A 26,635-nucleotide genomic window follows, 5' to 3' on the forward strand; every position below is an offset into this window, starting at 1 on the left:
TTTGAACTTGCCACACGTGAAGTCAGTTCAGACACTGCCAGCCTGAGTCAGGTCATTCCCCTCATCAGGCTTTTGCAGAAGAAGCTGGAGGCATTGAAGAAGGAGCTAAAAGGGAGCGATTCCGCTAGGCATGTGGGACTTGTGGATGCAGCCCTTAATTCGCTTAACAAGGATTCACGGGTGGTCAATCTGTTGAAATCAGAGCACTACATTTTGGCCACCGTGCTCGATCCTAGATTTAAAGCCTACCTTGGATCTCTCTTTCCGGCAGACACAAGTCTGCTGGGGTTGAAAGACCTGCTGGTGACAAAATTGTCAAGTCAAGCGGAACGCGACCTGTCAACATCTCCTCCTTCACATTCTCCCGCAACTGGGGGTGCGAGGAAAAGGCTCAGAATTCCGAGCCCACCCGCTGGCGGTGATGCAGGGCAGTCTGGAGCGACTGCTGATGCTGACATCTGGTCCGGACTGAAGGACCTGACAACGATTACGGACATGTCGTCTACTGTCACTGCATATGATTCTCTCAACATTGATAGAATGGTGGAGGATTATATGAGTGACCGCATCCAAGTAGGCACGTCACACAGTCCGTACTTATACTGGCAGGAAAAAGAGGCAATTTGGAGGCCCTTGCACAAACTGGCTTTATTCTACCTAAGTTGCCCTCCCACAAGTGTGTACTCCGAAAGAGTGTTTAGTGCCGCCGCTCACCTTGTCAGCAATCGGCGTACGAGGTTACATCCAGAAAATGTGGAGAAGATGATGTTCATTAAAATGAATTATAATCAATTCCTCCGCGGAGACATTGACCAGCAGCAATTGCCTCCACAAAGTACACAGGGAGCTGAGATGGTGGATTCCAGTGGGGACGAATTGATAATCTGTGAGGAGGGGGATGTACACGGTGATATATCGGAGGGTGAAGATGAGGTGGACATCTTGCCTCTGTAGAGCCAGTTTGTGCAAGGAGAGATTAATTGCTTCTTTTTTGGGGGGGGTCCAAACCAACCCGTCATATCAGTCACAGTCGTGTGGCAGACCCTGTCACTGAAATGATGGGTTGGTTAAAGTGTGCATGTCCTGTTTTGTTTAAACAACATAAGGGTGGGTGGGAGGGCCCAAGGACAATTCCATCTTGCACCTCTTTTTTCTTTTCTTTTTCTTTGCATCATGTGCTGATTGGGGAGGGTTTTTTGGAAGGGACATCCTGCGTGACACTGCAGTGCCACTCCTAGATGGGCCCGGTGTTTGTGTCGGCCACTAGGGTCGCTAATCTTACTCACACAGTCAGCTACCTCATTGCGCCTCTTTTTTTCTTTGCGTCATGTGCTGTTTGGGGAGGGTTTTTTGGAAGGGACATCCTGCGTGACACTGCAGTGCCACTCCTAGATGGGCCCGGTGTTTGTGTCGGCCACTAGGGTCGCTAATCTTACTCACACAGCTACCTCATTGCGCCTCTTTTTTTCTTTGCGTCATGTGCTGTTTGGGGAGGGTTTTTTGGAAGGGACATCCTGCGTGACACTGCAGTGCCACTCCTAGATGGGCCCGGTGTTTGTGTCGGCCACTAGGGTCGCTAATCTTACTCACACAGCTACCTCATTGCGCCTCTTTTTTTCTTTGCGTCATGTGCTGTTTGGGGAGGGTTTTTTGGAAGGGCCATCCTGCGTGACACTGCAGTGCCACTCCTAGATGGGCCCGGTGTTTGTGCCGGCCACTAGGGTCGCTAATCTTACTCACACAGCTACCTCATTGCGCCTCTTTTTTTCTTTGCGTCATGTGCTGTTTGGGGAGGGTTTTTTGGAAGGGACATCCTGTGTGACACTGCAGTGCCACTCCTAGATGGGCCCGGTGTTTGTGTCGGCCACTAGGGTCGCTTATCTTACTCACACAGCGACCTCGGTGCAAATTTTAGGACTAAAAATAATATTGTGAGGTGTGAGGTATTCAGAATAGACTGAAAATGAGTGTAAATTATGGTTTTTGAGGTTATTAATACTTTGGGATCAAAATGACCCCCAAATTCTATGATTTAAGCTGTTTTTTAGTGTTTTTTGAAAAAAACACCCGAATCCAAAACACACCCGAATCCGACAAAAAAAATTCGGTGAGGTTTTGCCAAAACGCGTTCGAACCCAAAACACGGCCGCGGAACCGAACCCAAAACCAAAACACAAAACCCGAAAAATTTCAGGCGCTCATCTCTAGTTGCAACTAGAAAGGAGGTACGGAAAATATGCTTGGGGGAAACAGAGAAAACATCAGTCAAACCCATTTCTATGACTTTGCAGTTCATAATTTCTCTCTACAACAAAAGAGTTAATTTGCACCAGTAACCAACATCAGTCTTTAACTAAACCTTTCCATGCAGATTACTACTTTCAAAAGTAAACAGACGATAATAAAAATATAAATATATTCTTAATAAATATAATAAATATAAATATATTCTTTCTTTATTATGAAATAGAATCACACTTATCTCCTCCCCCGAAACATGTGGAAGAGTGTGCGTTTCTCTGCAACTCCTTCACTCCCTAGTGAATTGGTTGGGATGGGTAACCTAATGGTAGGAGTTATGGGACTATGAGGCTGGGGTAAGTTGCAATGATGCACTGTAGTTGTCAAAAACCCATGTCATTTCAGCATCACCCTTTCTTTATAGACCCATTAAACATGGCATTATGCCACAAGGGAGCGAGGATTGATGACGAAATGCAGTAGTCAACTGCATATTCCCTCCATTCTCCATACTACATTCTGTAACATATTTATATTATTGTGCCACTAGAAGAATATCATTCCTCCTCTATTTAGTTTAAATGCTCACAGAAAATGTAAAAAGAAAACTAGATATTGGTGATCATTATTCTTGGTAGTTGGAGAGGGCAGGTTTTTAGTTGACTACGGAAATTATTAATTTAAACAGTATATATATGTATATATATATATTTATTTCTGCTGCGGGGTACACTGGGCTCCACAAGGAAAGACATAGGAGTGTAGAGTAGGATCTTGATCCGAGGCACCAACAGGCTCAAAAGCTTTGACTGTTCCCAGAATGCATAGCGCCACCTCCTCTATAACCCCGCCTCCCTGCACAGGAGCTTAGTTTTGTAGTTGGTGCCGCAGATAGCAGGCACATAAGAGAGGGGCTGCTCTGGGCAGCCCAAAGAAGAGCTTTTTAAGAAGAAAAGTGAAGACTTCAAGGGCTGCAGCAGTGTGTACATGTCTAGTGACATTCACTGCTGCAGCTCCATCTCTCCCCAGTTGCGCTGTACACTCCCAAGCCCTGGTTGCCGGGTAACTACAGCAGGAGGCTCCGGTTTTCTTCTAAAGTCAGGCACACACGATGGGGGCTCTCTGGGGTTGCGTGGCCACGCTTTGGGAGGTGGTGAGTGGGTCCCGCTACTTTATCGCGATCCAGTGCGGTCAGTGGGAGGCGGGCCACACGCGCTGGCGTTGGACACTGTGGCAGTACAGGTGATCCCACTAGATCACCAGGGCATGGGTGCAGGTCAGGTTTTCCCTTAAAACCGTTTTACTAGTAGCCCACAGTACCCGGTGGTTTTGCCAGCAGGGGGATAAGGCTTAGACCTGGAGCCCCTCCCCCAGCCCCAGGGCGCCATTTCCAGCAAATGTTCTCGACCTGGAGCTGCATATCTGTCTCTCCCTCACTCCCTGTCAGTGTTTGGGCGCCATTTCTCTCAGCTACACTGTTCCTGGGACTGCTTGGGCAAATCCTCCTGTGTAAAGCTGCCTGGTTGTCAGCGCTGTGACTTTAAATGACACTTAAGTATTCTACATGTCAATTAGACAGACTTAGTTAAGAAAGAGTGCATTTAGTCAGGGTTCTCTGGTACAAGTACCCTGTGATATACATCCAGTTCTTACTGTGCAGTGTTATATCTATTGACTACATAGCTATATAAGCTGGTCCAGTGCAGTATTATTGTTAGTAATAACCTCTGCATTGTTTACATGTGACTATATGTGTGTGCATTAGCTTGCTGAGTGGTATCCATTTTGTGTCTCTCACTCAACTTGCTATCCCTATTTTCTATAACCTGAGGGGGCTTGGTGCATCAGGTTTTATAATTATATAGGATTTTCACAAGATATACTCTAATACGTATTTTTCTCTGTGATTTTAGTCACCATATCTCTCCTGTATCTCTACTTGTGCTAACTACACTGCACAGGGGTTTGGGTAGGAGGTATTGTGCTGCTGCCAATTGTACTGTGTTACATGATACTGCAAGTTATATCATGTCTGCTTCTGAAGGTAACGGTTCAGGGGCAGAACACGCTGCCTGTGTTGCTGAAGCCACAGACTCCTATGAGGAGACTATAGCAGCTGTGGGCTCTGGTTCTGGGGGCTCCTTGCCCCCCAGTGGGACTGTGGCAACGGGGGTACATAATGACCCACCGTGGGCTACTTTCTCCACGCTTCTACATACGCTAGTTACTAAACTAACACCCCCTATGGGACCTCCTATGCCGGTGCAACTGTATGTGGTCCCTGCAGCTAACCCGCCTTGGGCGGACAATTTATCTGCTCAATTGAAGAAGTTGAACCAGTCCTTGACTACTAAAAAGTCTGACCCGCGCTCGCCTAAGATCAAGGGGTCCTCTAAGCGAGATCTTATCTCCTCACAATCCTCTGCTGTCACTGACACCTCGTCTGATGAAGATGGCGCTTACACTGACCCCACAGATTCTGACACAGATACTGCTGATGGGGAGGGTAGTTCACATGTGGATGTTCCTGATCTTTTGGAGGCTATTAAGTTAATTTTACAGATTACGGATGATCCCGAGCCATCCACCCCTCCTAAGAAACCAGATAGGTTCAAGCGTCAGAAGGTGGTTAAACAAGTTTTACCTCACTCTGACCACCTAGTGGACATACGTCAGGAACACTGGGGAAACCCGGGAAAGTAGTTTGTGCCTCAAAAGAAGATGCAGGCTCGCTATCCCCTCACGCCAGAGCTGTCTAAAAATTGGGAAACGCCTCCTCCAGTAGACTCACATGTGGCTAGGATGGTGGTTTCCTCAGCTCTACCTGTCACTACCGTCACGTCTCTAAAAGAGCCTACGGATAAACGTGTGGAGGGTTGTCTGAAAGCGATTTACACCCTCACAGGTGCTGCACAAAGTCCCACTATTGCAGCAACATGTGCTGCAGAGGCTATTGAAGCATGGGCATTGGAGTTAGAAGCTGAAATCTCTTCTGACCATGCTAGACAATACTTGTCATATATTGTCACAGCTTCTCACTATATTAAAGAGGCGGCTTCTGATGCCGGTATCCTAGCAGCCAAGGCCTCTACTACATCAGTCCTGGCTCGCCGGATATTGTGGCTGAGATCCTGGTCTGTGGATCTGGACTCTAGAAAAACCCTGGAGGTACTCCCTTTCAAGGGAGATATTCTGTTTGGGGAGGACTTAAATAAGATAATGGCTGATTTGGCTACTGCCAAAACTGCCTGTCTGCCAAGTATCGCTCCATCTGTGTCGAAGGCTAAAGGTACTTCCTTTTGCCCCTTTCGTCCTTCAGGTAAAGCAAAAGGTCAGGCGTACAACAAGCAGGCCCGCACTTCCAAACCTGGTAAGCCGAAGCCCAAAAGAGCCTGGGCTGCCCGTCAGCCAGCTTCCAAGACCGATAAGCCTGCCACATGACGGGGCAGGCCTCCCCCTGGGGGATCCCAGGTGGGGGGGCCGGCTTCTAGGGTATACCCAGGAATGGTTGAAGACCACTTCAGATGCCTGGGTACGGGAAGTCGTCACTCGAGGTTACGCCATAGCCTTCAAAAACCGACCCCCTCATCAATTTTGCCGGACAGACGTCCCGTTGGACCAGACAAAGGCAAACACCCTACATTCTGTGGTACAGACCCTCCTGGATACAGGAGTCGTAGTACAGGTGCCTCTTGCTCAGAGGGGCCGGGGGTACTATTCTCCGCTGTGTCTGGTCCCGAAACCGAATGGTTCCTCCCGGCTCATTCTCAACCTCAAGGCATTGAACAGGTTTGTGAAAGTTTCCAAGTATCGTATGGAAATCCTTTGCTCTATAGTTCTGGCCTTGGAACCTGGGGACTACATGGTCTCCCTGGACATACAGGATGCTTACCTGCATATTCCTATAGCAGTGTCACATCAGCAATACCTGAGGTTTGCGATTGGCAACCTCCATTACCAGTTTTGGGCATTACCGTTTGGTTTAACTACGGCTCTGCGAGTCTTCACCAAAGTTATGGCGGTGATGATGGTGGTACTCCGCCGTCAAGGGGTCAGGATACTGCCGTATCTGGATGACTTGTTAATCCTGGCAAATTCCCCAGAAATTGTCCTACGTCATCTGGATATGACTGTCCAGTATCTACAAGCCCATGGGTGGCTCATCAACTGGAAGTAATCCTCCCTGGTCCCTGCTCAGAGCATGGTGCACCTGGGAGTGCTATTGGACACTCACAACAAGCGGTTGTTCTTGTCTCAGGAGAAAGTCCTGAAGCTTCAGGACAGGATTCGTTGCTTCCTTTCTCGTCCGCAAGTGTCGATACATTCGGCGATGCAGGTGCTGGGCCTCATGGTATCAGTATTCGACATGGTGGAGTATGCTCAATTTAATTCTTGCCCCCTCCAGAGGCTGATTCTAGCCAAGTGGGATGGCCTGCCTCACCGGATCAGGTCTCACATGATCTCATTGACTCCGGAGGTCCATCTGTCACTGCACTGGTGGCTCCAGGACCAACAATTGTGCAGGGGACGTCCCTTCTGGATATCCGACTGGGTCCTGTTGACGACAGATGCCAGTCTCAGAGGTTGGGGAGCGGTGCTGGAGCAACACGCCCTTCAGGGTCGGTGGACCAAGGAGGAATCTCTCCTCTCGATCAACATTCTGGAATTGCGGGCGGTCTTCAATGCGTTGAACCTGGCCCAGCATTTAATTCAGAACCGTCCTGTTCAAGTACAGTCAGACAGCGCCACCACAGCTTACATAAATCATCAAGGCGGCACTCGAAGCCGTTTGGCATTGAAGGAAGTCTCACGGATTCTACATTGGGCGGAACGCCATCTACCGGCCATATCGGCATTATTCATTCCGGGGGTCCTGAATTGGGAAGCAGACTTTCTCAGTCATCAGGACGTACATGCCGGAGAGTGGGGCCTCCATCCAGAAGTGTTTCAACTCCTAGTGGAAAAGTGGGGCCTTCCAGATGTAGATCTGATGGTGTCTCGACACAATCACAAGGTTCCGGTCTTCGGAGCAAGGACAAGGGATCCTCAAGCAGCATTCGCGGATGCACTGGTGGTGCCGTGGAGGTTTCGGTTGCTGTACGTGTTCCCTCCGGTGTCACTCCTGCCCAGGGTAATTCGGAAGTTCAAGCAAGAAAGAGGAATTCTGCTTCTCATAGCTCCAGTGTGGCCCAGACTGCACTGGTTCTCAGACCTGCAGGGCCTATCGTCAGAGCGTCCAATTCTACTTCCACAACGCCCAGACCTCTTTGTTCAGGGCCCCTGTGTCTACCAGGACCTAGCCCGGCTGTCTTTGATGGCGTTGCTCTTGAAGCTTCAGTCTTGAGGGCTAAAGGGTTTTCTGAGGCGGTCATTCAAACTATGTTGCGGGCCCAGAAACCGGCTTCTGCTCGGATTTACTATAGGGTCTGGCATTCTTACTTTGTTTGGTGCGCCTCTAACCATTATGATGCTTCCAAGTTTAGTATAGCCAAGTTGTTGGCCTTTCTTCAGCAGGGCCTGGACTTAGGCCTGCGTCTGGCCTCCCTCAAGGTTCAAATTTCTGCCTTGTCAGTGTGGTTTCAGAGAAAGATTGTGACCTTACCTGATGTGCATACCTTCACTCAGGGTGTGTTGCGTATCCAACCTCCTGTCATGGTGTTTGGAAGCGCCTGTATTCTGGAAGCAGACACCAGGTGGTTGGTGCAACCCAGAGCAGAGGCGCGGAGACTAACACACCGGGAACCCAGCAAGGGGATTTGGGCTTCGCTGCCCCTGATGTTCAGGTCGCGGCTCTATGCCTGGGTCACCTGGTATCTGCACAGGAGTCCACAAGGTATAAACAGGATAATTTACCTGGAGAAATGCAGCTGGTAAGGCAGGGGTTAATTGCAGAGTGACTGACACAGCAGGGCTAATGGCAGAGGTTTGATGAGCTGAACTGGGACACAGAGGGAAACAAACTTGCAGGCTGAAAGTTCTGGATTGCAGAGCTGGAATTTGGCAGGATTCACAGGAGTTTGTTTGGAGTCTGGATACAGAATTGCAGGTAATGAATGGCGATGAACATGCAGAAAGGTCTGTGTGATTAGAGTGCTGTTTGCAAAACTGGACAGGTGCAGGATTACTGAGGCAAGATGCAAGACTGGCTGGAATGGTGCACAGATATCTTGAAGCAGGGATTCCAAGGCAGAAGGACACACTGGATATACAATTGTAGTAGATACAGGTCCAAGATGAACTGGATGCAGGACTGGCAGGAATACTGGGACCAGTTACCAGGACACAGGAGACTGGGAACTTGCACAGCATGCAATGGCCACATGCTGAGCACACAGGAACAGGCTCTAAGGAGTCTAGACTAGAACCTGACACTCTCTGATACTGAACTCTATCACTGGCACAGTGGTATGTGGATACTCCCTAGTTAAAGGGAGACAGACCAATCACATGATAGTCAGGCTGAAGTTGCAGGTAATGAGGTCCAGGTAATCAGTTGCTAGGAAACGAGAACAACAGAAGGGAACAGCCGGATCCAGGTGCTAATCAATGCAGAAAGCAGAACTGACAGATTTGCAGCCGCTGCACACATAACAGTACCCCCTATTCAGGGATGGACTCCGGACACCCCACCGGGACCAAGGAGACTAATAACAAAACAAGAACAAGAATTGACAAGACAGACTCAATTCCTCCGACGAGACTTCTTTTTCTTTTTCCCAGGTTGTTTAGGTTTGAACACAGTAATGCCAAATATATTATCTGAACTGAAGGTACCTTCAACCAAAGGAATTTCATCGGCTTCAGAGTTGTAATCTGAGTTGGAGTCCACATCCAAGGGAAGGATTACAGTTTCTTCTTTGTAATAGATGGTACGGAAGAAGTAGCATGGCAAGATTTAGCATATGCAGGACTCATGACCGACTGGATGGACACTGGATATTGTGGGTCATGCTTATTCATAACTTCACAGGATGGAGACAGAGAGGCATAGCCAGCAGTTAATATCCGGACTTGTGGTTTAGGTGAAGGTGGTACCGAGCTGTGAACAACCTGAGACTGACAATCCTTAGACACTTGGTTCTTAGAAACTTGATTTTTCTTCTTAGAATCTGTATCCTTGCTCAAAGACCTAGAACTTTCAGGGGATTCAGAAGGTACTAACTCAGGACCACCAAACTTCCTGATCACCGCCCGGCTGAAGGCATCCACGTTCTGCAGAACAGGATCACTGGACTCAATTAACTGGTTAGCCCATTTTCTTGCCTTCCCTCTGAAAAACATAAGAATTAGTAAGACAATCTCTGCCGGAGAGGTACAGAGTGGAGCCGTCTCCATAGACTGTATCATTAATTTGTGATACTGTTCCAGTTTTCCATAGAAGAGAGCTGGATCTGGATCTTGGTCTTTAGAAGGAGTCTGTGAACTTTGTGGTTGGAGTTTCTTCCGAGATTTTATAGGGTTGGAAGCAAGATCAGAAGTTTTTTCAGAAGTCCTCTCTAAGGACAAAGCATGAACCACCCCTCCTGGGGTCACAGCTGGAATTCTCCCTTCAATGGATTAAACAACATTTACTCCTCCCAGGGTACTGACTGAAATGCCTCCTTCTGGAGTCGCAACAGGAATTCCCTCTCCTGAAATCTTAATAGAACTTTCCTCTTCAAGGGTCTCGACCGGAATTCTCTGTTCATAGATCTTGGCTGGAATTATTTCTTCAGAAGAATCAACTTGAATCTCCCCTGCAGGGACCATGACAGGAATTACATTTTTAAGGGTCACTTCTTGAATCCTCTTTTCAGACGTCTGGACAGATAATTCCCCTTCGAATGTCTCGGCTGGAATCACCACTTTTTCGGTCTTGGCTGGAATTTTCCCTGCTGAGGTCACAGCAGGAGCTACTTCTTCAAAGGTCATGACTAGAATCCTCTTTTCAGAGGCCTCAACTGGAGTCACCCTTTCAGGGATCTTGGTTGGAACTCCCTCCTTCAGAAGAACCTTCCTTTCATGGGTTTCAGGTAGATCTGATGCACTCTCAAGAACTGATAAATCCAATACTCTTTCTAGGACTATGCAATCATATGCACCCTTAGGGGCTTCAGGCTTGGATGCTCCTTCTGGATTCCGAACATCATACTCCATACCTGAGGTCGGTAGAGTGGACTCTTTTCTTGGGATCCATACATGAGATTCCTCTCCTAGGGTCGGCACCTGGCACAACTTTTCTGGATGCTGGACATCACATATCCCCTCTCGAGTCCTAACATTGGACTTCCCATCTGGAGTCAAAATATTGGCTACCCCTCCTGGGGTCAAGCCATAAGCAGACACATCGAGTACTTCTCCAAAGGCCTGGATATCGACTTCCCCTCCAGGGATCAAATCATTGATCATGAAGTCAGATGCCTCACTTGAGGATAAAGAAAGGGGTTCATCTTCTGAGGCAGGGACATAGCTCTCCCCATCTGGGGTCTGAACATTGGATGGAACATCAGATACTTTCTCTAGGGCTGGCGAGACAGAGCCCCCTCCTGGGGCTGGACACTCGAAGCCCCCTCCTGGGGCTGGACACTCGAAGCCCCCTCCTGGGGCTGGACACTCGAAGCCCCCACCTGGGGCTGGACACTCGGAGCCCCCACATGTTGCTGGACACTCGGAGCACCCACCTGGGGATGGACACTCGGAGCCCCCACCTGGGGCTGGACACTCGGAGCCCCCTCCTGGGGCTGGACACTTGGAGCCCCCTCCTGGGGCTGGACACTCAGAGCCCCCTCCTGGTGCTGGACACTCAGAGCCCCCACCTGGGGCTGGACACTCGGATTCCCCTCCTGGGGCTGGACATTTGGAGCCCCCTCCTGGGGCTGGAGTGTAGGATGTACTTCCTAGGGCTGAAGAACCAGGGTTTACCCTGGAATAGAGGGATTAACAAAGCCTCAATTGGTTCCCAAATCTTAGCTTGGGGCGTCGGGTCAAGGGACCCCAGTTGTAGGCTGGACTCTCCTTTTGGGAACCTTTGGCACCTTTATTGGAAGTTAGGGAGTTTAAAATGACCGTTAGAGTGGACATATCGGCCTGGACCTTAATTAGTCGAGAGTTGTCACTTTTTCCTGACCTGCGGAGGGAGCAGTCCTTTATGAAGTGACTAGCATTTCCGCAGTATATGCAAAGCAGGAGCTCCTTTCGTCGCTGGCGCTCAGCCTCAGAAAGTTTGGGGCGCCGAAAACTCTGGCACAACTTTTCTGGATGCTGGACATCACATATCCCCTCTCGAGTCCTAACATTGGACTTCCCTTCTGGAGTCAAAATATCGGCTACCCCTCCTGGGGTCAAGCCATAAGCAGACACATCGAGTACTTCTCCAAAGGCCTGGATATCGACTTCCCCTCCAGGGATCAAATCATTGATCATGAAGTCGGATGCCTCACTTGAGGATAAAGAAAGGGGTTCATCTTCTGAGGCAGGGACATAGCTCTCCCCATCTGGGGTCTGAACATTGGATGGAACATCAGATACTTCCTCTAGGGCTGGCGAGACAGATCCCCCTCCTGGGGCTGGACACTCGAAGCCCCCTCCTGGAGCTGGACACTCGAAGCCCCCTCCTGGGGCTGGACACTCGAGCCCCCTCCTGGGGCTGGACACTCGGAGCCCCCACCTGGGGCTGGATACTCGGAGCCCCCACCTGGGGCTGGACACTCAGAGCCCCCACCTGGGGCTGGACACTCAGAGCCCCCACCTGGGGCTGGACACTCAGAGCCCCCACCTGGGGCAGGACACTCAGAGCCCCCACCTGGGGCTGGACACTCAGAGCCCCCTCCTGGGGCTGGACATTTGGAGCCCCCTCCTGGGGCTGGAGTGTAGGATGTACTTCCTAGGACTGAAGAAACAGGGTTTACCCTGGAATAGAGGGATTTACAAAGCCTCAATTGGTTCCCAAATCTTAGCTTGGGGCGTCGGGTCAAGGGACCCCAGTTGTAGGCTGGACTCTCCTTTTGGGAACCTTTGGCACCTTTATTGGAAGTTAGGGAGTTTGAAATGACCGTTAGAGTGGACTTATCGGCCTGGACCTTAATTCGTCGAGAGTTGTCACTTTTTCCTGACCTGCGGAGGGAGCAGTCCTTTATGAAGTGACTAGCATTTCCGCAGTATATGCAAAGCAGGAGCTCCTTTCGTCGCTGGCGCTCAGCCTCAGAAAGTTTGGGGCGCCGAAAACTCTGGAATCTCCTTTCCATCACCTCCAGAGGAGTTACCCCGCAACTAGGGGAACCTGAGTCGGCGACCTCTTCTGCTTCATTACGTATGGAAGCGACTCTCACGTTGTCTGAAGAACTTCCAATCGTTTATGAAAGTAAACTATTTAATTCAGAACATGGTTTAGACAATTGCTGTAAAAGAGACTGGAACATCCTCAGTTGTTCAGGACTCCCACTGCTGGAAAACTGAGGAGATAATGAACAGTCATCTTGAGAGATGCCTTTTGTCTCTTTGTCCACAAGACTGACAAAGATTGGATTTGAAAAAAAATTTTTTGCATGCAGGAATCTGTTGCTGCAGAGCATCTACACGAATTGTGAGCCCTAGGAAGGCTTGTGACAAAAGATTAAGCATATCTTCACAAACTTTCACTTTGCTGTGCAAAATCTGACCGGATTCACTTCCTGGATTCTGGATTGAAGTGGAAGACTGGACCGGATTAGACATGACTGCACTTGAATTTGCCTGGACCAGAGTGGATTTGCCTGGACCGGAGTGGATTTGCCTGGATTGCCCGGAGTGGAGTGAATTTGCCTATACCGGACTGAATTTGCCTTGACCAGAGCTGGACCCCTCTTGCTATTCTCCAGTAAATGGCCAGTGATAATGTTATGGTGTTTGGAAGCACCTGTATTCTGGAAGCAGACACCATGTGGTTGGCGCGACCCAGAGCAAAGGCGCGGAGTCTAACACACCGGGGGGTGTTAACCAGGGAACTCCGCAAGGGTATTTGGGCTTCGCTCCCCCTGATGTGCAGGTCGCGGCCCGCTGCCTGGGTCACCTGGTATCTGCACAGTAGTCCACAAGGTATAAACAGGATAATTTACCTGGAGAAATGCAGCTGGTAAGGCAGGGGTTAATTGCAGAGTGACTGACACAGCAGGGCTAATGGCAGAGGTTTGATGAGCTGAACTGGGACACAGAGAGAAACAAACTTGCAGGCTGAAAGTTCTAGATTGCAGAGCTGGAACTTGGCAGGATTCAAAGGAGTTTGTTTGGAGTCTGGATACAGAATCGCTGGTACTGAATGGAGATGAACATGCAGAAAGGTCTGTGTGATTAGAGTGCTGTTTGCAAAACTGGACAGGTGCAGGATTACTGAGGCAAGATGCAAGACTGGCTGGAATGGTGCACAGATATCTTGAAGCAGGGATTCCAAGGCAGAAGGACACACTGGATATACAATTGTAGTAGATACAGGTCCAAGATGAACTGGATACAGGACTGACAGGAATACTGGGACCAGTTACCAGGACACAGGAGACTGGGAACTTGCACAGTATGCCATGGCCACGTGCTGAGCATACAGGAACAGGCTCTAAGGAGTCCAGACTAGAACCTGACACTCTCTGATACTGAACTCTATCACTGGCACAGTGGTATGTGGATACTCCCTAGTTAAAAGGGAGACAGACCAACCACATGATAGTCAGGCTGAAGTTGCAGGTAATGAGGTCCAGGTGATCAGTTGCTAGGAAATTAGAACAACAGAAGGGAGCAGCCGGATCCAGGTGCTAATCAATACAGAAAGCAGAACTGACAGATTTGCAGCCGCTGCACACATAACACCTCCCTATGTCCCGCCTGTGGCTCCTTGGGACTTGTCGGTGGGTTTGGAGGTGTTACAAGAGTCTCCGTTTGAACCTCTTGGTTCAGCTGATCTTAAGTGGCTTTCCCTTAAGGTGGTGTTTCTGCTGGCTATTGCTTCAGCTAGAAGAGTGTCGGATTCGGGTGCCTTGTCTTGTAGGTCACCATATCTGATATTTCACCGTGACAGGGCGGTTCTTAGGACTCGTCCCGGTTATTTGCCTAAGGTGGTTTCTTCGTTCCACCTTAACCAGGAGATTGTGGTTCCGGCACTTGTTTCTCCTGATCTGTCTCCCAAAGAGCGGTCTTTGGATGTGGTACGGGCTCTCCGTATCTATGTGAAGAGAACTGCTTCTATTAGGAAATCTGATTCTCTCTTTGTGCTGTTTGGATTTCACAAACGGGGCTGGCCTGCTCACAAGCAAACTTTGGCCAGATGGATTAGAATGGTGATTGCACATGCTTATGTGAGGGCTGGTCTATCAGCTCCAGCTCACATTACGCCCATTTCTACTCGGTCTGTTGGACCTTCTTGGGCGGCCCGCCGTGGTGCGACCCTTGAACAGTTGTGCAAGGCGGCTACGTGGTCCTCTGTGAACACGTTCATAAGGTTCTATGCCTTCTATACTGCCGCTTCCCAGGTTGCTTCCTTTTGACGCCGGGTTCTTGTGCCCGCTACAGTGCGTCCCCTCCCATAAGGAACTGCTTTAGGACATCCCCTATGTCTTTCCTTGTGGAGTCCAGTGTACCCTGCAGCAGAAAAAAAGTTTTATGGTAAGAACTTACCTTTGTTAAAACTCTTTCTGCGAGGTACACTGGGCTCCACAAGGCGCCCACCCTGACGCACTTAGCTTCTTTGGATTGGTATGGCATTTGCCGCTGACACTTCTCTTGTCGTGAGAGTGTGGTATATGTGGCTACTAACTGTTGTCGTCTATTTTCCTGATACTGCATTGGGCTGGTTAACTAAAAACTGAGCTCCTGTGCAGGGAGGCGGGGTTATAGAGGAGGCGCTATGCATTCTGGGAACAGTCAAAGCTTTTGAGCCTGTTGGTGTCTCTTATTAAGATCCTACTCTACACCCCTATGTCTTTCCTTGTGGAGCCCAGTGTACCTCGCAGAAAGCGTTTTAAAAAAGGTAAGTTCTTACCATAAAACTTGTTATTTATTGTATTTACTTTATCTATCTACAGTATATATATCATCTGTCCGGGGCCGGTGCAAGGTTTCTCGACACAATAGGAAAAAGATCAACCTACTGCCTGCCTGAGCCCCTCCCCCCCTCCTTTCCGCTTCTACTAACATTAGTGAACATAAGTTCTAATAAAGACGTGGGGCTAGATGCAATGATGCCTGAGATCGCTGGAGGTGCTCAGATGTTATTTTAAAGGGGCAATCACTTGCAAGGCAAAACTATGCCTTGTAAGTGACTGCCCCTTTAAAAAAAAAGTCAGAGATCGGCCGGCATCCTGCACCTCCAGCGATTCTTGGGCATCATTACACCTGGCCCATGAAGTGTGAGGTGTGATCATGTTCTAGAAGCTGTGTAGACAGTCTGATTGTGATCTTCCTGAAGCAGCAAATAGCAGAAAAAGAAAAACTTATGATATATACAGTATACATAAATGACCCCTGTCCCAAAACCAGATAAGGTATAATACTGTACGGGCAGCAGTTAAGATCCCAGCTGTCGGGAGCCTGGCAGTCATAATACCAATGCCGGGATCCCGACACTAGTCTGAATGCTGATGCCGGCAATCAGAAAGGGACAACCGGGATCCCAAACGAGGAGACACCGCAGCGCTGCTGAGATAAGCCACATGACGGGGTAAGGGTTAGACTGTGCCCCATGGGGTTAGGTTTAGGCTGCGGGGAGGGAGGGTTAGTTTTAGGCAGCAGGGATGTGGGGGTTAGGTTTAGGCACCTCCAGGGGGTGGTTAGGGTTAGGACCCCCCTCGGAGGATTAAGGTTAGGCTACGGGGTGGGATGGTTAGGTTTATGCAGCGGGGGTGGGGGTTAGGTTTAGGCACCTCCAGCGGGTTAGTTAGGGTTAGGCACAAAGGGGGAGGTTAGGGTTAGGCTTTGGGTAGGAAGGGTTAGGGATAGGGGGGTGCGGAGAGGGTAGAACACCCATCACTCACCCCGTTGGTATTTTTAACTCCGAGATCCCGGCGACGGTATTTCGAACGCTGGGATACCATACGCTGGGAACTCATACTGATCCCTACTGTACAACCAGTAGCGGCTTTTGCCACTGGCAAGCAGGCTTTTTACCTCGGGCGCCACTGTCCTGGGTGCGCTGCTGACGTGGCAAGAGCCGCTACTGGTGAAATGCAGTGCACCTGACTTCCTCGTGCACCGCACGGCATTGTTGGAGCGACTGCAGATGCTAGAGGTCATAATTGACCTCTAGTGTCTGTGTAGTGTGCGGCGCTATGGGAGAGACGTCATGATGTCCAGTGGTACAGGGGGCAAAACTACAGGGGCACAACTACTGAGGACACAGCTGCAGGGGGCAAAACTACAGGGGGCACAGCTCCAGGGGGCACAACTGTGGCCACGCCCCTGCCCTATGACCTATGAAGCCATGCCCCTATTTTTTGGGTGGGCGCTCTAACCCTGTTTTGTCTATTGGGGGGGCGCCAATGGAAACTTTCGCCCTGGGCTTCAAAGGTCTAGAACCGGCCCTGTGTACAACAGTCTATTGTTTTATATTATAGATAAGCACTATATCTAATTACTAATAATACTAGGGTCTGCAAAGCCTACAATTGTTAATAGGGCTTCAGAAACTAAGAGCAATGTGTCTGTGATGGGGTAATACACAGCTTCCACATATACACACATACAACATGCACATATATTCATACGTATCACACACACATTCAGCATGCACATATATACACACACGTATACAGAAGCACATATACACACACATACTGAGCAGCATGCACATATACAGACTACTGCGCTCCTGTCCGCAATCTGACCACTTGTTTCTCTGCTCTTACCAGCTGTGTAAACATGGCAGAGCAGGGAGAGGCCAGCAAGCTGCGCCCCGGCATCCCCCGATCCCGTCACTTCAACACACTGCAGCAGGAGGCTCAGTTCCGCTGCCGCCGCCTCCTCTGCTCCTCAGCTTCTCTGTCCAGAGAAGCTGCGCCCCGGCATCCCCCGATCTCGTGACTTCCGCACAAAGCAGCAGCACGCTCAGCTATGCTGCCGCTGCTGTCACCTCCTCAGGAGCAGCGGAACAGTATCGCAGCCTGGGACACATCATCTGTGGCCGCATCCTCCAGATGCAGTTATTTTTATAAAAATTTAATTTTAGCGGGACTTGGGAGCATGCCGTCCTCCAGTGGCAGGCGCCCTTAGGCAGCTGCCTAAAGCTGCGTAATGGTGATGCCATCCCTGCATCTACCTATCTATCTATCTATCTATCTATCTATCTATCTATCTATCTATCTATCTATCTATCTATCTATCGTATCTAAATCTGAGCTGACCCTTGAGGAAGGGTTGATGCTAGATTCAAGTGGGCTAAGGGACATTTCTTATCAGGGGAGGAGCCATGACACAAGGGGGAGGAGCTAGGCCAGCGAGATAGTTCCTCTACAATCCACGCCACCAACTATTACCTTTAGTAATCAGGTGGTGAGCGAAGCGAGCCACCGAGCCCGAAGCGTGGCGAGCGAAGCGAGCCCGCGAGGGTACTTTTCGGGTAACCTGTTCGGCTGTAGCTCCTCCGCCTGGTGATGTGTCTCCGCCCCTAGGTACGTCAGAAGGTCCCTTCTCCCACTCCGATATAGAATAAACCCTTGAGGAAGGTTTGATACACATGCCACAACATTCATCTGGCTGGGTCTCATCATTTATGTCTTATTGGACTTGAAAACTGTTCATGCTGCTTCTGTTTTGCATATTGAAAGTGAGTAGAGACTATTTGTAGATACAGCCAGGCTGCTAAATGTGCTGGTTGGAGCCATTCCCCAAATCTGACACCTGCTGCTAAAACAAGTGATTGTTACCACTATTTACTGTACACCTTGATTTTAACGGTGATTGAAACCGGTGCTGCGACCATTACAATATTGTGATGCTATTGCACTAGGAGATGCTGTTCTCATTTTTTTTACAGACATCTTTTCCCCCTTGACTTATAACATTTATTGCTGCAAACAGAATTGTTTTTGCTTTTAAATATATTTGAATACACTGTATTATATTATTTAATATATTTGTAGGTGATTAGTAAACTAAACAACATATTACAGTATTTGAAATTTGGATGAAAGCGTCATTTTGAAATATAGACTCACCAGAAGTCAATGTTTTCGTAAGCTTAGAGGTGCTATTTACATTGATGTATGCACTGTAAAAAATAAAGTGTAAGTAATTAAAATACTGCACATAATATTTCTCTCTTACTCCACATTAGATATATTTTTTAATTATCTGTGCACTGTTTTTATTGATTTGAAGCATAAGATTCATAGTGGGATTTTACAAATTAGGCCAAAACTAAAATAAATAAATAAATAAATAAATAAATAAATAAATATTAATGTATAAAGGTGCATACACACGGTGTGATGTATTCTTACGATTTTGACTATATAGTCAAAATCGTAGGGAATGTTAGTCAATATCACACCATGTTGGTCATTCCGAATTGTTCCCTCGCTTGCAGTTTTTAGCAGCCGTGCAAACGCTATGCCGCCACCCTCTGTGAGTGTATTTTAGCTTTGCAGATGTGTGAACGAAAGGATCGCAGAGCGGCTACAAACATTTTTTGTGCAGTTTTAGAGTAGCTCAAAACCTACTCAGCGCTAGCGATCACTTCAGACTGTTCAGTTCCTGTTTTGACGTCACAAACACGCCCTGCGTTCACCCAGCCACGCCTCCGTTTTTCCTTTCAAGTCTGCGTTTTTTCGAACACTCCCTGAAAACGGTCAGTTGACACCCAGAAACGCCCCCTTCCTGTCAATCACTCTGCGGCGAACGAATGCAGCTAGCGAACAACTCGGAATGACCACCCATGTGTACACAGCTTGCAATATCGATGTGCACTTCCATGGGGTCGGTATCACAAGAAAAAATAGACTGTGCATGTAAGGCAATTTTGACTATCTAGTACAGGGGTGGGGAACCTCCGGCCCGCGGGCCGAAGCCGTTTGGTCCGGCCCACCAGCTTGTGTCAGTGAGACATGCTGCCGCTCAGTCCGGCGGCAGCGTGTCTCAGCTGTCAGAACAGGGAGACGGAGGAGAGCGCGGCTGTCGAGTGGGAGCGGCGGCGTGTAGTACTTCAAACCAGCCTCCGGTCCGTGAGCCAATCAGAGCTCGCGGACCGGCAGCCAATCAGGAGCCGCGGCTGCCGGTCCGCGAGCTCTGATTGGCTCTCAAACCGGCGGCTGGTTTGAAGTACTACACGCCGCCGCTCCAGTCCCACCCGACAGCCGCGCTCTCCTGTTTGGCTGCCGGAGGGGAGGGGGGAGGGCATCTGTATAGCTGGCACTGTGGGGACATCTGTATACCTGGCACTGTGAGGGGCATTTGTATACCTGGCACTGTGGGGGCATCTGTATACCTGACACTGTGGGGACATCTGTATACCTGGCACTGTGAGGGGCATTTGTATACCTGGCACTGTGAGGGGCATTTGTATACCTGGCACTGTGGGGGGCATTTGTATACCTGGCACTGTGAGGGGCATTTGTATACCTGGCACTGTGGGGGCAATTGTGGATCTGGCACTGCACTATTGGGGGCATATGTGTATCACGTCCCATTTTAAATGGCCACACCCATTTTTTTGGCGCGTGCGCGCCTCCGGCGCGCACACACAGTACCTCTAAGGGGCAGACTTACTGGGGGGCAGGGTAATTTTTTAAGTTGAGAATTTTTGTATGGCCCTCGAAGGATTTTATAAATATCCAAATGGCCCTCGGTAGAAAAAAGGTTCCCCACCCCTGATCTAGTACAAAGTACTGTATAGTATAGTATAGTCAAAATCATACATAGCCAATATCTCAAGTAAAGATTGTCAAAAATGGCACATAGTCAAAATTGGAGATAGTCAATATCTCATCATGTGTATGCATATTAAGTTTCACCTTAAATTTATTTTCCACCATTTTGCTTCAAAACAATAATATCAATATTTTCTCTTGGGGTATGACTATGTCTGTCTATAACTCCTTAGTTGTTTACTCATACTTACTGTACATGGGGTATCCCAATGGCCAGAATCCTGCCTGTGCATGTAAATACTTTAATCAAAACTACCATCTGCCTGACATTCATTTAGCAGTATAGTGCCTTCTACGAAAGGTGTACCCCAGTGCAGGTATTAAGACTTATCACATACATTAACTACTATTCAGGGATTCACCTGTACCATGCAGACCAAATAAACTAGACGCTGAGTGTCTCTGGGGGTGATTCATTTTTATTTGGGGGTCGATAATTATCGAGCTTGTGGCACCCAAAAGTACTGGGTTGGATGTGTAAAGTAGCTAAACCCATCTAAAGTACTGAGCAGATTGCCCAAACCACAGACTTTTTGCCAGTTTCTGCTCCCCACCTCTGTGGCACCCAAAATACAATTGAATTCCCCCCTCTGGGTCAGATAGTAAATATAGATGAGCGGGTTTGGTTCTCTGAGAACCGACCCCCCCCCCCCCCCTCGTACTTCACGTCCCGAGCCTGGATCCGAGCCCAGCTCGGGACTTCCCGCCAGACTCGGAAATCAGAACGAGGCAAAATGTCATCATCCCGCTGTCGGATTCTCGTGGGTTTTGGATTCTATATAAGGAGCAGCGTGTTGCTGCCATTTTCACTCCAGTCCTGGAGAGTGTAGCGAGAGGACGTGTCTCCTCACTGTCTGTCTGTGCGGGAAAGTGGTGTGGCGACCTGCTCTTATGTGTCATTCCAGTGCTGTCTTGTGCTGCATCAGTCCAGTGGTTGTGTCTTGTGCTGTATCAGTCCAGTGGTTGTGTCTTGTGCTGTATCAGTCCAGTCACAGTGGTGTGTCCTGTGCTGCCATAAGTCCAGTGCTGCTGCTGTATAAGTCCAGTGCACTGGTGCTGTGTTGTTCTGCATCAGACCAGTGGTGGTGTCCTGTGCTGCCATAAGTCCAGTGGTGGTGTCATGTGCTGCCATAAGTCCAGTGCTGCTGTTGTATGAGTCCAGTGCAGTGGTGCTTTGTTGTGCTGCATCAGTCCAGTGGTGGTGTCCTGTGCTGCCATAAGTCCAGTGCTGCTGCTGTATAAGTCCAGGGAAGTGGTGCTGTGTTGTGCTGCCATAAGTCCAGTATTGGTGTCCTGTGCTGCCATAAGTCCAGTGGTGGTGTTCTGTGCTGCTATAAGTCCAGTACTGCTGCTGTATAAGTCCAGGGGTACTGCCATATAAGTCCAGTGGTACTGCCATATAAGTCCTCTTTAATTTTCTCCCGCAACTGGGGCTGCAAGGAAAAAGATAACATTTCCGAGCCCACCCGCTTGCGGTGATGCAGGGCAGTCAGGAGCAAGTGCTGACATCTGGTCCAGACTGAAGGACCTGCCAATGATTACTGAAATGTCTACTGTCACTGCATATGATGCTGTCACCATTGAAAGAATGGTGGAGGATTATATGGGTGACAGCATCCAAGTAGGCATGTCAGATAGTCCGTATGTATACTGGCAGTAAAAAGAGGCATAAACATCCTAGTGACATTTGGTGGACCCGTTCATTCCAAGTAAAGCATTCGTTACCTCTAAACCCAATAAATAAAGACACGGAGACTTGAATTTGGCAGAAAAATTGCTAGCTATTTATTTGACCCTAACCATAGCAAACCTGTAAATGAAAACTTTGTTAAGATGCCGATACAGCCGGCATATGGTGGCAGCAAAAAGAACGGCTCTACTAACCTAAATTAACCGTAAAATACTAAAAATTCGAAACCATCCTAATTTTACTACAACTATCAAAAACCGGTAATAGGTGACAACTCCACCCCCACAGTGACTACCCACCGCTCCTGGGTGCCCTGCCGCTGCCTTCCCGGACGGGTGGTCAAGCGGCCAATAAGTCGATGGAGGTGAGTGCACCTAAACCAAATCAAACTGTAAATCACTACAGCTTACCATACAACCACCAACTGCCGTTCTTTTCCGCCAATAAATAGCCAACGATAAAACCATCCAACAATTTAATGCCAAGGCACTCCGTGCCAGAACCTTTACCAACAGGGCGGGAGGGCGGGAAGGAAATTTCACCAACAAGAGAGAGACAAAATGTCTATCCTTCCCTATATATACTAACCCTCCCCTTTTCCCAAAGGGCTGTACTTTCCTTCCAGCTAGGTCCACCCCTCACAAGATGTTTAACTCATTCCTTTCCTATGCTGTCAATTCTCTCTCCTAAACTTCCTAGTGACATTTGGTGGACCCGTTCATTCCAAGTAAAGCATTCGTTACCTCTAAACCCAATAAATAAAGACACGGAGACTTGAATTTGGCAGAAAAATTGCTAGCTATTTATTTGACCCTAACCATAGCAAACCTGTAAATGAAAACTTTGTTAAGATGCCGATACAGCCGGCATATGGTGGCAGCAAAAAGAACGGCTCTACTAACCTAAATTAACCGTAAAATACTAAAAATTCGAAACCATCCTAATTTTACTACAACTATCAAAAACCGGTAATAGGTGACAACTCCACCCCCACAGTGACTACCCACCGCTCCTGGGTGCCCTGCCGCTGCCTTCCCGGACGGGTGGTCAAGCGGCCAATAAGTCGATGGAGGTGAGTGCACCTAAACCAAATCAAACTGTAAATCACTACAGCTTACCATACAACCACCAACTGCCGTTCTTTTCCGCCAATAAATAGCCAACGATAAAACCATCCAACAATTTAATGCCAAGGCACTCCGTGCCTGAACCTTTACCAACAGGGCGGGAGGGCGGGAAGGAAATTTCACCAACAAGAGAGAGACAAAATGTCTATCCTTCCCTATATATACTAACCCTCCCCTTTTCCCAAAGGGCTGTACTTTCCTTCCAGCTAGGTCCACCCCTCACAAGATGTTTAACTCATTCCTTTCCTATGCTGTCAATTCTCTCTCCTAAACTTCCTAGTGACATTTGGTGGACCCGTTCATTCCAAGTAAAGCATTCGTTACCTCTAAACCCAATAAATAAAGACACGGAGACTTGAATTTGGCAGAAAAATTGCTAGCTATTTATTTGACCCTAACCATAGCAAACCTGTAAATGAAAACTTTGTTAAGATGCCGATACAGCCGGCATATGGTGGCAGCAAAAAGAACGGCTCTACTAACCTAAATTAACCGTAAAATACTAAAAATTCGAAACCATCCTAATTTTACTACAACTATCAAAAACCGGTAATAGGTGACAACTCCACCCCCACAGTGACTACCCACCGCTCCTGGGTGCCCTGCCGCTGCCTTCCCGGACGGGTGGTCAAGCGGCCAATAAGTCGATGGAGGTGAGTGCACCTAAACCAAATCAAACTGTAAATCACTACAGCTTACCATACAACCACCAACTGCCGTTCTTTTCCGCCAACAGCGAAAGACTCCTTCCCAGAGTCTTCGCACCGCCACCATAACCTCACCCTAACTCCAGCAACCCTAGGAACAGATCCTCCAGGAAAAAACATCATCCCCTCATTGGATAGATGCACACCATCAGGCCGAAGAAGGTGACTTTGTCTCTGAACTGAATCCTAGGGTGGCGAACCACTTGGCCTCCGTGGGACAACCCACTTCGCCACCGCCCCGTTCACCTTCTGCCTGGCCTCCTCAATTTCGCGACCGTCCGTCACACCTTGCCAACTCAACCTTGGCACCATCAAGGAGAACACCAATATACGATTGGTCCATTCCCCTTCTGCCTGGCCTCCTCAATTTCGCAACCGTCCGCCACACCTTGCCAACTCAACCTTGGCACCATCAAGGAGAACACCAATATACAATTGGTCCACTGCTGCGGCCAAACTTGCCAGATCCTGTATCATGGCCCACCGCATCTCCAAAGACGTCCTCTTCCCCAAGTCGTTGTCACCTAAATGGACAACCAACACCCTAGGGCTACATGCTTGCTGGCCTGACTCACTAGTCTACTGCTCCACTCCGTCCACATCATCCCTTGCCAACCAAGCCAACGAACTTCTCGAGCCCTAGGAAACATCTGTGCCCCCTGCGAGGCCAAAACTGGGCGGCCCCATACACATAAGAGTGGCCAACCACCCAAATAGGCAAGTCATCTTCCAACCAACCTGAAGAGGAGGAAAAAAGGGGGTAAAAGTGGATACTAATCATCTGTACCATCGTTTAATCTACTGCATTAACCTGAAGGATCTGCCAAAAAGAAAAAAATTTCTGTCGCATATTGCAGCAGTCTCGGCCTAGCCGATCTGCACGAGCAATCAGCCAATTTGAAGCATAACATGAACACACAAATGGGAAAGATGAAAATAACCAAAAAAGGGGGGGAGGGGGGGGAAGGGGGGGGGAGGGGTAAAACATGTAATAACTCAGCTGGAGGTGAAAGCATAAAGACCTGCTGAGGGACTCTGATTAGAACAGATTAGCCGAATTGTGGATTAGAATTCAGTCCGTCAAGTCAGGCAAAAAATTGCAAAATAACTCCAGACCCCCGCTGCCGGCTCATGCCAGCAACGGCGAGTAGCTAATCCCTGAGTAGGATAAAAAGGGGAAGACAAACAAACGCACAACACCATAACGTACTGAACTGTAATAAATTGATTAAACGACTGGAATTGACACACAAGTACGCGCGAGCTAACATCTCATGCAACGGGGCGCATATACCGTCTGTAACTTGACGACTTCCATCGCCCCACCGCCTGGATCTCAGCCATGTAAAATCCCGTCGCTACAGCCGACGTCGCAGCCCCTATGCGGAAGGAATGCGTCCCGAACGCAGCGGGTGGAAGGCCCAACCTCGCAAGACAGCGACCCAGCATCCCATGAAATAGATACTTCGTCACCGGCAGCCCGTCATAGTGCAGCGGCCATGACCCCCGACCGTCGGGCCGTACTGCCTCATATTGCACCGCCAACCTCACTGGGCAAATGCTCTCCTCAAGAGCCGGAACCAAGGTGACCCATTGACCTCTCCCCACTTGATCTGTCTTAGAGCGCCGCAATCTGCAAAGCAAGGACTTCTCACCCACCACCACGTCCCCGACCAGCATGCGCGAATCTGCTCGCTTAGAAGGCGCTACCAGTTCCGAAACCCTAAAAGCCCCGTGGTAAGCCATTGAGCACGCCAAACTGAAGAACCACAGCAATTCAAAACATGGACGACGCGACACCTCTAACCGCCCTGATGACATCCAGCAACAAGGCCGCATCAATGGGCCTCCTCCTGTCAGGCGGCGTCGGCACGACTCGCGCCCATCCTTTCATCGCCTTCAACAGAATCCCGCTCTTAGCCACGTCGGGGACGCCCTTTATTCTGCTGAAAAACGAAATCCTGGCCAAGTACCGGGATACCACCGCTCTGGACCTACCCGAAACATACAGCTGCCAAATAAAAGAAAGCATCCTCCGATGCCCGCTCTTACCTTGCTGAATTCGTCCTTAAACAAACTCCTCCTACTCGCTCCAAGCTTGCGGCTTAAGCGTGGCTGGCGCGACTGACCGCAACGCAAGACCCTCCAATCCGTCCCGATCACCTCCCAACATAACCGGGAAACTGAACACCATGTTCGTCGGCCTCCGGTGCCAACAAACAAAAACTTTCCCACTGCCCTCGTGACAGAGCGTCGGCAATTCCGTTCTCCAGCCCCGGCACATGTTGCGCGCGGAACCACACGTTCCGACGTAGGCATGTCTACAGCAACTATCCCAGCACCCGCAGAATGACAGCGACTTCGCCCCCTTGTTATTTATCGCATGCGCCAACGCCCAGATTGTCACATCTAAACAAGATGCTGCGAGGAGCCAGCCGTTCGCCCCAAACCTCCAGTGCCCCCATAATGGGGAAAAAGCTCCAGAAGCAAAAGGTCCCTGGTTACGCCTTCGCGATGCCGTCCACGAAGCCGCGCACCAAGATCCCTCCCGATAACATCCGAATCCAGAGGCCCCAGCCGCGTCGGTGAACAACTGCAACCTAGCGCTGACCACCGTTGGAGCCTGCCATATACACACCCCGTTGAAATCCTCCAGGAATGAGGCCCATATTGCTCCATCCCCTTTAATCTCGGAGGATCATCGCACTAAATGATGTGGTCTGGCACACCCCGCAGTCGCCCTTTCCAGCTTCCGGCAGTGTGATCTTACGCGACCCTTCGAACCGGCCAATAGCTTCGCGGAGCTTCACCACCTTGTCCCGATGCAGCCGACCCGATCCTGCCGCTGTGTCGAAATCGATCCCCAAAAGGACAAACAGGAGGACGGTCCCTCAGTTTTCTCCTCGTCCACTGAAACGCCGAAGTGGAAAAACAGGGCTCGGATGCTGACCAGCAAGTCGCCGCACCGTGCTGAATGTGCCGCCCCGCACACAGGAAGTCATTGAGGTA

Source organism: Pseudophryne corroboree, chromosome 10 (assembly GCF_028390025.1).
Source record: "Pseudophryne corroboree isolate aPseCor3 chromosome 10, aPseCor3.hap2, whole genome shotgun sequence".
Classification (NCBI taxonomy): Eukaryota; Metazoa; Chordata; class Amphibia; order Anura; family Myobatrachidae; genus Pseudophryne; species Pseudophryne corroboree.